The sequence below is a fragment of the Nicotiana tabacum genome, chromosome 19 (assembly GCF_000715075.1).
Source record: "Nicotiana tabacum cultivar K326 chromosome 19, ASM71507v2, whole genome shotgun sequence".
NCBI classification, from domain to species: domain Eukaryota; kingdom Viridiplantae; phylum Streptophyta; class Magnoliopsida; order Solanales; family Solanaceae; genus Nicotiana; species Nicotiana tabacum.
Window position 1 is genome coordinate 86,813,786 of NC_134098.1, and position 10,104 is coordinate 86,823,889.

Sequence of the window (10,104 nt, forward strand, 5' to 3'; positions counted from 1 at the left end):
ACAAGTTCTCATCGAATTGAGACACGATAGGGTGAGATGTGGAGGGAAAACTACTAGAACGAGCATGCTTTAGGGAGATTTTTGATCTCAAAGGCGAGGGAGCCATTCGTTTTTTTTTTCTTGTTGAAGTTGAGAATTAAGACTATTGGAAGGTGCAATTCTAAATTCTGCTCCTTCTTCTGGCCCTTGCTTCATATATATAGAACTAGGGGGCTAGAAAAAGGACTTGACTTTTGATCTAAGATCTAACAAGCCAACTAGTTATTCTAGGCGATGTCTGTGCCATGCCTCCTCCCACCATAACATACACCACATATTCTTCTTTTTATTTATAAAAATGATTCCCCCCACGATTGGGTTAAGCAATTTGAGTGCATGTAAACATGTTAGGTAACTATATTATCGTCGTGTTGGAGACAAAAGGAATATTAACAACTCTGTATTCAAAAAAGGAACGGCTATGTTTGTGCTCTGTCTCCTACCTTCAGCTTAGGTGACTACATGTATCGTGATTGCAATTAAGACCCTGCCTCTTCAAATAAAGAAAAGCCTATCTTAATGCAATTACTCACTCTTTTGCTGCACATGGATGATCTGCAATTTTAAATGTGGAATCAAATTTGAATGCATTATGGAATAAGTAAATGTTCTGAGTTTCAGAATACAAGTATTAAGAGACACATGATACCTCCTTGAAAGTTGCGACCTGGGATAACAACGTACTACTTTCTTCTCTATATATACAGGAAACAAAGATACAACTATCCGTTCTTTCGAACAAAAGCAGACAAGGCAACCTGGGACAAGTACGAAAAAACAAACACATAGCCTTGGAATTCAGTTGTGCGTGCTTGCCCATAGTGCATATACAGTAATTCAGAAATCAAAACTTTTGCAATCATGCTTTGAGTCCATCAACGGAATAATACTAAAATTAGTCCCTTGTTGAATTTTCAACATGTCCACTAATTAAATGACATACGCAGGTCTTAAATATGATATTACAGAATCAACGTTGTCAATGTAGTCCAATTGCCTGCCGGAGAGGATCGACGAATTAACCAAATTATGGAATGAAAATTTACTTCTGAATCACTCGTTGTAAACAATGATGCACCTAGTGCCACACGTGGACATGAGGGCGACATTTAATGATACTTATTAGAGTTGTCAAGATTCCAATTCCCTCTGAGAAGACTATCACCAAAGATCCGTATATTTTTCCAAATTGTTTGATGAAAAAGGGAACACATGAGATCAATTTAAACAGAAAGGCTTTCACTTGCCTGATGATGAAAACGTGAATGGTTTGGGATCTTGAATTCAAACCTTGAGAATGTAGAATGGTAGGGAGCACTTTACCCCCTAACCAGTGTGAGTTCGAATTAGTGGGACCAATGATCCTCGGATTAAAAAAATCTAGCTTGTTTTGCTACTGCTGTATGATGCAATTGTACATCCTGCAATTTTTTTTTCCATTTCTTTGAAGGATCCTAATAAGAAGTCTTATTAGAGTTAGAAATGTGGCAACATCTGCAGAACGTTATGTTTGAGGCTTCAGAAACTTTTCTCACATTATGGTTGGTTGTAAGGAGGAGGGCCCAAAAAGATGTTGGATTGTTCAATTCAAAAGAAAAATTGATTTGCGCACTTAACTAATCTGTGACGTTATTTGTGAGAAGGATAGAGTGTCTCAATGACTTTAAGATAGAATCGGCAATCATGACTCGATGACCAAACTCAACAAATTTGAACATGACAAAATGTTATATTGTTACTGGTCCTATGTTGTAAGTTGACTGGAAGGCATATATTCTCTGTGCAACTTTTTCCGTTAGCCTTTCTAATCCCTTAATCGTGATGTACCCCTTTACCTTTTAATCTGCAATCTCACTTTTATTTTTTTTATAAATGTGGTACCAAATTTCGGAAAACAGCAGATCTTATCATATTCAGAAATACGAACATTTTATTAACTCTGGTATAACGATGTATTCAACACACCTCACCTCAAATCCAGAAAACCTTTGCGTTATGGACAACCAAAACGACTTACGGTTAGCAGGTTCTGAGTTAGCTTAAGTTGAAATATAATAAATCTGGGTTATCTATACAGCCCTATACATACCTAATTCAAGATATAGATTATTATCAGAATTTAAAGAACATGGCCCCTATACAACAATCTGAATACAACTAACTTATGAATATTATGCCTCTATTCTCAGGCAATGTCCGGTGCCAGGCAACCAGCAGTCCAAATGACTTGCATACCCGAACAGCATCTTTTCAACCAGTAGTCTTGATCCAATTGAAATGTCCAAAGTACGGTAAGCCTCAGAATGAACAACTCCTCAACCTCCCTCTTAAGGCAGCCTGAACAAACTATATCCCAAACTCCTGAGTTTCATATTTCCGGACAAACGTCTCAATCTTCTTTTCATTGAGGCAGACGGCCTCCGCTTGCAGTTTAGATGCCACATCTACTTGCTTATTCGTGTTACTATCACAAGAATGAAGCACCTATCCGAACACGACCTGTCATCACTCAGATATCTCCAACAATCAGTTTCTCAATACCAATCAACAGCTGCTCCAGGAGGACAGAGCACAAAGTCTCCAGCCTGGCTCAATTTAGTCGGTGCCACCTAAGCTGCCCCGGGAACCGGTCTGGCCACCACATAGGACGCACTTGAAGCCTAAGTGGTGCCAATGGGGCAAACTACCACCATGCCAACGCTAACAAATACTCGCATTTAACAGAAGCATGATGTTTCATAATTTACGCCTGCAGTAGCTCAGGATTAGTGACTTGAACATTGGTGCCTATCCTAGGGATTTAACCCCCTCCTCCTTTCAGGTTCATAGCTAGTCTGACGCGGAGCCCAACCACTGAAAAACAGCATACTTTATACTGCATCAGTTATTGTAATATTCAAGATCCAAGGAGACTTCTAAAACAGGAGATTCAAGAATATCTGTCCTGAATATCAGCAAAAAGTTTCCATTGCAATAACGTCGAAGGCACATCATCAGCATTACAGCTGCCATAAATCTCTCTTCCCAGCTGAAACTGATTGAGCTGTGATTACGCTACAGCGAGAGCAGAGAAAGCCAACAAGGTCTCTGTTGCTCCATCTCACATTGTTCCCCAGCCTGGAAATTGAATAACCTCTAATATTAGCATAATAACAGGCACCAAGAAGGTATAACCTTTTCAAGGTAATGCAACAACAATTTTTCATGCTATTCAAGCCAGATTATCCTCTTCAATCCGTTGCAGAAGCTCCTCGTAAACCTTCAAGGATTTGGCAGTAAACCTTTCCATGGCCTCCAAAATATGTCTCAGACCAAGCTGAAGACTACTATTTTTGCTTGTTTCACTCTGGTACACGACATGCCTATTTAGTGAGAGACCACTTTCATCCCCAGAAACGAGTACTATTCTTTTGCCCAGTGCATGAATCTCCTTTTGTATCTTCTGGTCCTCTCTCTCCAGGTTCTTCACTTTTCTCTCCATGTCCTTGTTCACCATCATCCTTTGCCGCACTTCCAGTTTATCTCGCTCCCAGAGCTGAAGGACATTAGTTGCAAAATCTCGCATACAGTCAATGACCTCTTTCTCAGAAACTCCTTCAATGGTTTGTGACCACTGATTACAAATGACAAAAATTGGGGGAGCACCAATCCTTCCGGGAGAGAAGGGAACTCTTCCATCGGGTGTTTCTTCAGGCACATACAGAAGACATTTCATGAGCCAAGAGTTTAGAGCTCTCACATAACCTTTCTGTGCATTCACCCAGCAAGAGAATCTCAAAGTCCAGTGCAAAAGCTCCTGTTCAAGCTCCAGAGTGGCTTCGAGATGTGCATCACTGAAGTGTTTGTGAGATGCAATGGCATCTAATCGTTTGGCTTCTCCAATAGCCTGGCATTGGCTACGATGACACTCAAGCATGCCTTTCCACATTTTACTTAACCTACATAGAGAATCCACACGAGAAACTTACATTAGATAACTAATTGTCCTAGAATGAGATAAAAGTTCAGCGGAAAAATCTGAGACTGGTCCGACAGTACTAGAAATAGGCACTATATCAAGATAAATCCCCAAAAGTTAATCGCGCAGCTGTGTCTGATTGATGCATTTGCAACTCCAGAAGTTGGATCCAGTTTTAGCGAAAGCAAGAATCCCCTTTAGGAGTATCACAAGCAGCTAAACATTTACATTCACCCTTAACTTTCTAATAAAGACAATCTATAATGGCATTTGAAGGCTGAATATGTCGGTCATTGCTGCCACATCCTAATAAACAAGCCAATTCTTTTATTTATATTTTTGAATGAAGTGCGCTATAATACTTACATAAAGCTGGGAACACCAAAAACCTCCCTTATACAAGTGGTATTTCGAAAAGTAAACCTACAAAAAGACATGATTCTCTATGAAAGAAATCTTCAATACCAGTTGAAACTCATGGGGTGCACCCAAAGAAACTAGGATTAAGAAGATATTTCTCAAATGTACAAAATCATTGTCTACCCCCTCAAAGCTAGGAATAAACAAGCCAATTTGAATTGCACAAAGAGCAGTTTTAGGCAGTTACCATATGCTTGTAGCACGCTTAATAGAAGTACTTGACAAACTCATCACAAGTAATTCTTTAAAAGCTTTCATCTTTACGGGAGGATACTGGAAACAAGAACCTCGCATTTGGATCCAAATCAATTTTTTGAAATCATTCATGGAGATCAATATACAAACTTTAGATGATGCAGTAGCTTGGAGGCATACAATGATGTCATTACAAAAACCTAGCAGTACAAATCAGAAACAATTCTTCTCTTCCATGTAGTGCATTTACACAATCTAATGATAGGCAAACCAGATAGAGAATTCTTTAAAATCTCATTAAACAAAAGGTATCCGTTTTACCCGGAAGACTTGGAAAAAAGACGTACCCCTGAATAAATTCATTCAGTTGCGGCCATAACTCTTCATCCCTAATCTTGTTTATCTTCTCAGAGATCTTGTCAACAACCTGAATCGCGATTCTAATTTTTGTGGAAAGACTTCTAACCAATTGCCTTGTCATGTCAACCTTGTGAGCCTCAGCACCCTTTTGATCTAATCGCTTTAGCTTTTCAGATTTTCTTTCATGAAGTACCCTTATCTTCTCCTCGGACTGCACCAGAATAAGCAAGGTAAGTACACACTGTCAGTATACAGTATATGTTTAAGGCAATATGAATTACACCTAGCACTATAGTTGTGCATATGTTTAACGCAATATGAATTACACGTAGCACTACAGCGACCTTTGTCTTGTGGTAGAGGGTGCGATCGAAGGGGAGCAATTTATAAATTCCAATTGCAACAGAAGGAAAAAAAAATACTCAAAGGACTCTTTAAGGCCGGCCAAAAATGACAAGGAACGTTATCCATCACAAACCGGGGGAATAGCAGGTGCATGCTACAAAATCTGTAAGAGAATCAAATCACCCAGAAAGAGGAAATACAAGCAACACTAGACACAGAAGAACGTATAGTAACAACCATAACTGAAGTTCGCAACTTCTCTTAAAGTGAGACCAACATGACTACAGATGAAGATTAAACATTAGCAAACAACAGTAGTGATAACAAGTACAGATGTATGGCATTAGCATATCTCTGGAATCTGGATTTTCAAAGGTATTTTGAGATTGTCCACAAAGATTCTAATGTACCACATCCCAAGTATCCACTTAATTACCACTTGCAAGACACACCAAAACACAGAAAGAGACAATAATCACAGATGGGGAAGAAACGATTTTAAATCCTCTAATTAATTGAGCTATTCAGAGAGCAAGCAAAACAGACCGGTAAACTCTGCCCTCCAAAAGAAGATGTCGTCCAAAGCATCATAAAGCAAACAATGAAAAGAAATAGAGTGAACCTACAAAAGAAAACAATACCTTAACCTCCTGATACAGCTTCTTCTCCCAGAGGTGCAGCTTATTTAACGTTGAAGAAAGGTTCCTGTACCTTGAAGTAACATCTCCTTCCACATCTGAAGCAGCAGGATCAGCGATCTGAATCTCAGCACTCTTTGAAGTAGAAGTTTGTGACGAGACTACAGATAACGAAGGAGTAATTGCATGCAACATCTTGGAAGAAACTGTCTCCACAAATTCCCATGAAATATAAGTTAAAATCAACTGAAACAACCTCAAACATCAACCAAATCAACTTACTACCATGTCCAGTACACTTTGACATAGCAAGACTTAGCTTTTATTCATAAACAATCCAATATTATCATCTGCAAGGCTCAAGAGCATAATGACAAACTCTTTTGCGGAGAATAGGATAAAAAATTGTAACTTGATAAAAAAACAACTATGCCTCAATCCCACACAAGTTGGGATCAGTTATATGAATCCTCACTATCCTCACCGATCATGCTACTCCTAATTAAACTCATCTCAAGCCAATATTATATGCAAATACACACTATAAGTTCTCTATATTTTGTAAATATATATGTTTTAAGGCTAAACCCCCCTACTATAAAGCATAGGACCTACGGTAAAAGTGCTAACATGTCTAAAAATCATAACGTGACATCACAATTGAATACCTCGATACGTGGAAGGCATAATAACCAAAACTTAAGATCACACTGAAGTACCTTGATAGGAGGCATGCTTACGATTGTGGGGAAGCTTTCCAGCCTCGAGTATCTTGGCAAGCTCATTCCCAGATTCAGAAGCTCGCTCAAATTTAACTTGTATCTCTTTCACAACATCAGAATCGTCCTTAAATGCACGAGCTCTAACATTTCCACCATGTCCCCCTGACTTACTTCTGTCCTCATCTACCACTTTCTTATCCACAACGTGCACCTCATACTCCACCTCCTGCTCATTCTCAACTGACCCACTTGGCCTCCCACGGTATAACGACTCTGTATCAGTTTGCTTCTCCCCTTCCTCCTCTGCCACTGCCTTTGAATAGTTCTCTCCGCCACCTCCTCCATCGCCGTCGACAAACTTCTGATGTCCATGAACTTCCTTAACAACTTCATGCTCAAAAATCTCGTCTTCCAAATCAGGAATACCCTCTTCTTCCCTCACCTCTCTCGAGTCTCGGCTTGGCGTATAAGGTGTAGGGTAATTATTATTCTCAAAAGTCTCGAAAGGGTTCAGAAAATCCCAAGGTGAACTCCTCGGTGGAGATGGCGGAGGCGGTGGCGGTTTCGAAGTCGAAGGCCCAGCTCTAGACGGCCCCAGCGGCGGAGATGAAACACCGTACGGCCTTTGCATCGACGAGGGAAAAAAACTGTCACCGTAATTGGGATACTCCGGGTAATTGTAGTTAGAATTAGGGTTGTTGCTATTCGGATAAGGATAAGGGTAATAGGAAGAGGAGCCTTCATCCATACGAACAGTCTCGGAACTCATCGGCCGTTGTTGATAGGTCACCGATGGCGTCGCTATGCATCACATGAAATTCATATGCATATACACCCCACCACCCCCTCCAACTTGATACGGTGCACCATACCCACCACCTGCACCAACCTGATATGGTGCTCCGAACCCGCCACCAGCTCCGACTTGATACGGTGCTCCGAACCCGCCACCCGCTCCGACTTGATACGGTGCTCCGGACCCGCCACCCGCTCCGACTTGATACGGTGCTCCGAACCCCCCTAGGGTTTCGTGATCAGCATAAGCGAACTGATTATTAACGTGAGTAGGGGTTTCCGTATGGCGGTGATGCAAAGACTCTGAACCGGAGTCATCATCTTCCGAACCAGACTCAGAATGGAAATGAAGATGTGAACCGGAACTAGAGTGAGAATCGTGATGTTTGTGAATTGCCTTTTTTGCTGGTGGGGAAGAAGAAGAAGAAGGTTCTGGAAGGTCTACTCCAGCTTTGCGGTGAGAAGGGAGATTGAGAACAGGAGAAAGAGGACTATCGGAGGAAGACGCAGTAGAAAGATCGAGATCATGTTGGAAGAACCGGTGAAGAGAAACGCCGACGGCTTTTAAAGAGTGAAGATAAGCTACATGGGCTTCAGCAAAAGCGTAACGGTGGTGAATAGCTTCGTCTAGAAAGGCGCAACGTTCACGGCAGAGTGCCACCGCCGGTAAGTCATCATGCTTTGAGGTTGCGCACCCCATAATTTCAAATAATAAAATTGGGATTTAGTGATTATTGCCCATGGAATAAAAAAAGGGGGGATTTATTTTAGGAAATAAAGAAAGAGAAGGCATGGTGAAGGATAGAGTGGGAGAAACAGAGAAGGATGGATCAACGAATGGACGGTAAAGAGAAAGAGCAAGAAGCATCCACCCACCCACCCAGTCACACCCACCCCACCCCCCACCCCCCTTAATTTGAGGGACAAAGATGGAATCTTTGCCAGCAGTGATTTCGTCTGTTTATAGGCACCAGCAAGATAATATAAGAAGGAAATAAAGAGGAAAGTATTTGCTGTTGCTTTTCCTTTTCAACAATTTAGCGAGATTAATAATGCTTATTTTAGGTGATAAAATGTCACTTAGCATGTTATCTGAATTTTTAACCTACTCCAGATAAAGATAAAGTAGCTTACTAACAAAAGGACATTTCTCTCATAATAATGGGTTAGTGATTGGACGAAACGCAACACGTAAGTGGTGTAAATCGGGACAGGGGGTGAAATACAGAAGAAATGACAAGTGTCGGTGAAGATTGCAAATACTAGATAAATATTACTACTTCCTCCAGTTCTTTTCATTTCATACAATAATATTTGACAGAGCAGCAGAGTTAAAAATAATAAGAAAGATTTTTGATGCATCCTAACCTTAAAATCTGTGAGTCTAAACACATTTTGATATTTTTATGATATAAAAGCATATTATCACAGATAAAATGAAAAGTTTAAAATATAAAAGATTTAAATATAAAAAGTGATATAATATTTTTAAAACATACTGATCAAAAAGAATCACTAGAGATATGTAATTCAATTGCGGAGGTTGTAGTTGCTTTGTCCTCTTGTCAGATTGGACTAGTCTTATTTCTAATTTAGTTTGGCAAGTCATACTTCCAGTTTAGTTTGGTCAAAATCAACTACGAGTCTAATGCGGTTGGCACTTTCTTGAAAGAAAATTGCATGTGAAGACGTCTACCTTTGGAAAAGTAGAAGAAAAGAAAACGTACTAAAATCGTGTTTGTAAACTACAGGTAATAGAACATTCTTGTTTACAAGAATTACTAAAAAATGAACCAAACACAAAGATAAGTCCAAGTCAATATAATCAGCTCACTAATTTCGTATATCAAATGACCCCTTATTTCATTATATCGATATTTTAAAGCTTCACGACTAAGATAGTCTGAAAATAGAAAAATAAATTTGTCAAAAGTAGATGTCTTTTACCGTATCAGTGTCGTCACTTAATATAAAATTATGATGTCTTTTACTTTCATAAATTAGTATATACATGTCTTTATTTGTATATGACATATAATGATTGATCATTGTCAAGTTCAGGTTATTTAAAATGGTAAATATTCTAGTTTGCGCGAGAGTATATTTACTGATTTTTTAAAAAAAAATTGTCATCAAACACATCTAATACCTTATCACGTAAGTATAGAGAATTGTTTAATAGCTCAGCGCTTATTAGTGATTATTTAGTACAAGTGCCCTATTGCCACTACAAAAAGCTAATTGTGTTTGGTACAAAAAGGGGACATTTTTTTAGATGAACTCATATTCTCAGTCTTTGATCATAAAAAATTAATTTTCAATGAAAGTATTTTCTATATATGGGCGGGAAAAAATTCTTTACAAATATGTCAACTCTTATTCCATATTGCAAGCTGCAACAGCACTTAAACAGTATTTATTAATCTTTCGCACTCAAAAATTTCATCAATTTTTCAATGTAATACCATAGTTAACATTTTTATAATTCTTTTTAAGACATTATCTCTGAAAAAAATATTTTTTTACGTACCAAACAAACACACAATAGGAGGTGGTTATGGGCTAATTAATTATGACAGTAGAAACGTAGTTCTGAGCTTGTTACCATAGTGTTTCTTTTTCTAATTATCAA

At 39.0% G+C, this 10,104-nt stretch overlaps 1 non-coding gene across 1 annotated transcript; it reads right to left on the reverse strand.

Annotated features, from left to right (window-relative positions):
* Positions 1–1,946: 1,946 nt before the first annotated feature.
* Positions 1,947–8,536, reverse strand: LOC107813412 (uncharacterized). Its single transcript, XR_012702842.1, has 4 exons — positions 6,675–8,536; positions 5,959–6,161; positions 4,960–5,183; positions 1,947–3,977 (listed from the first exon to the last, which is right to left on the reverse strand). It is a non-coding gene; the product is annotated as an uncharacterized LOC107813412 (transcript).
* Positions 8,537–10,104: the final 1,568 nt, after the last annotated feature.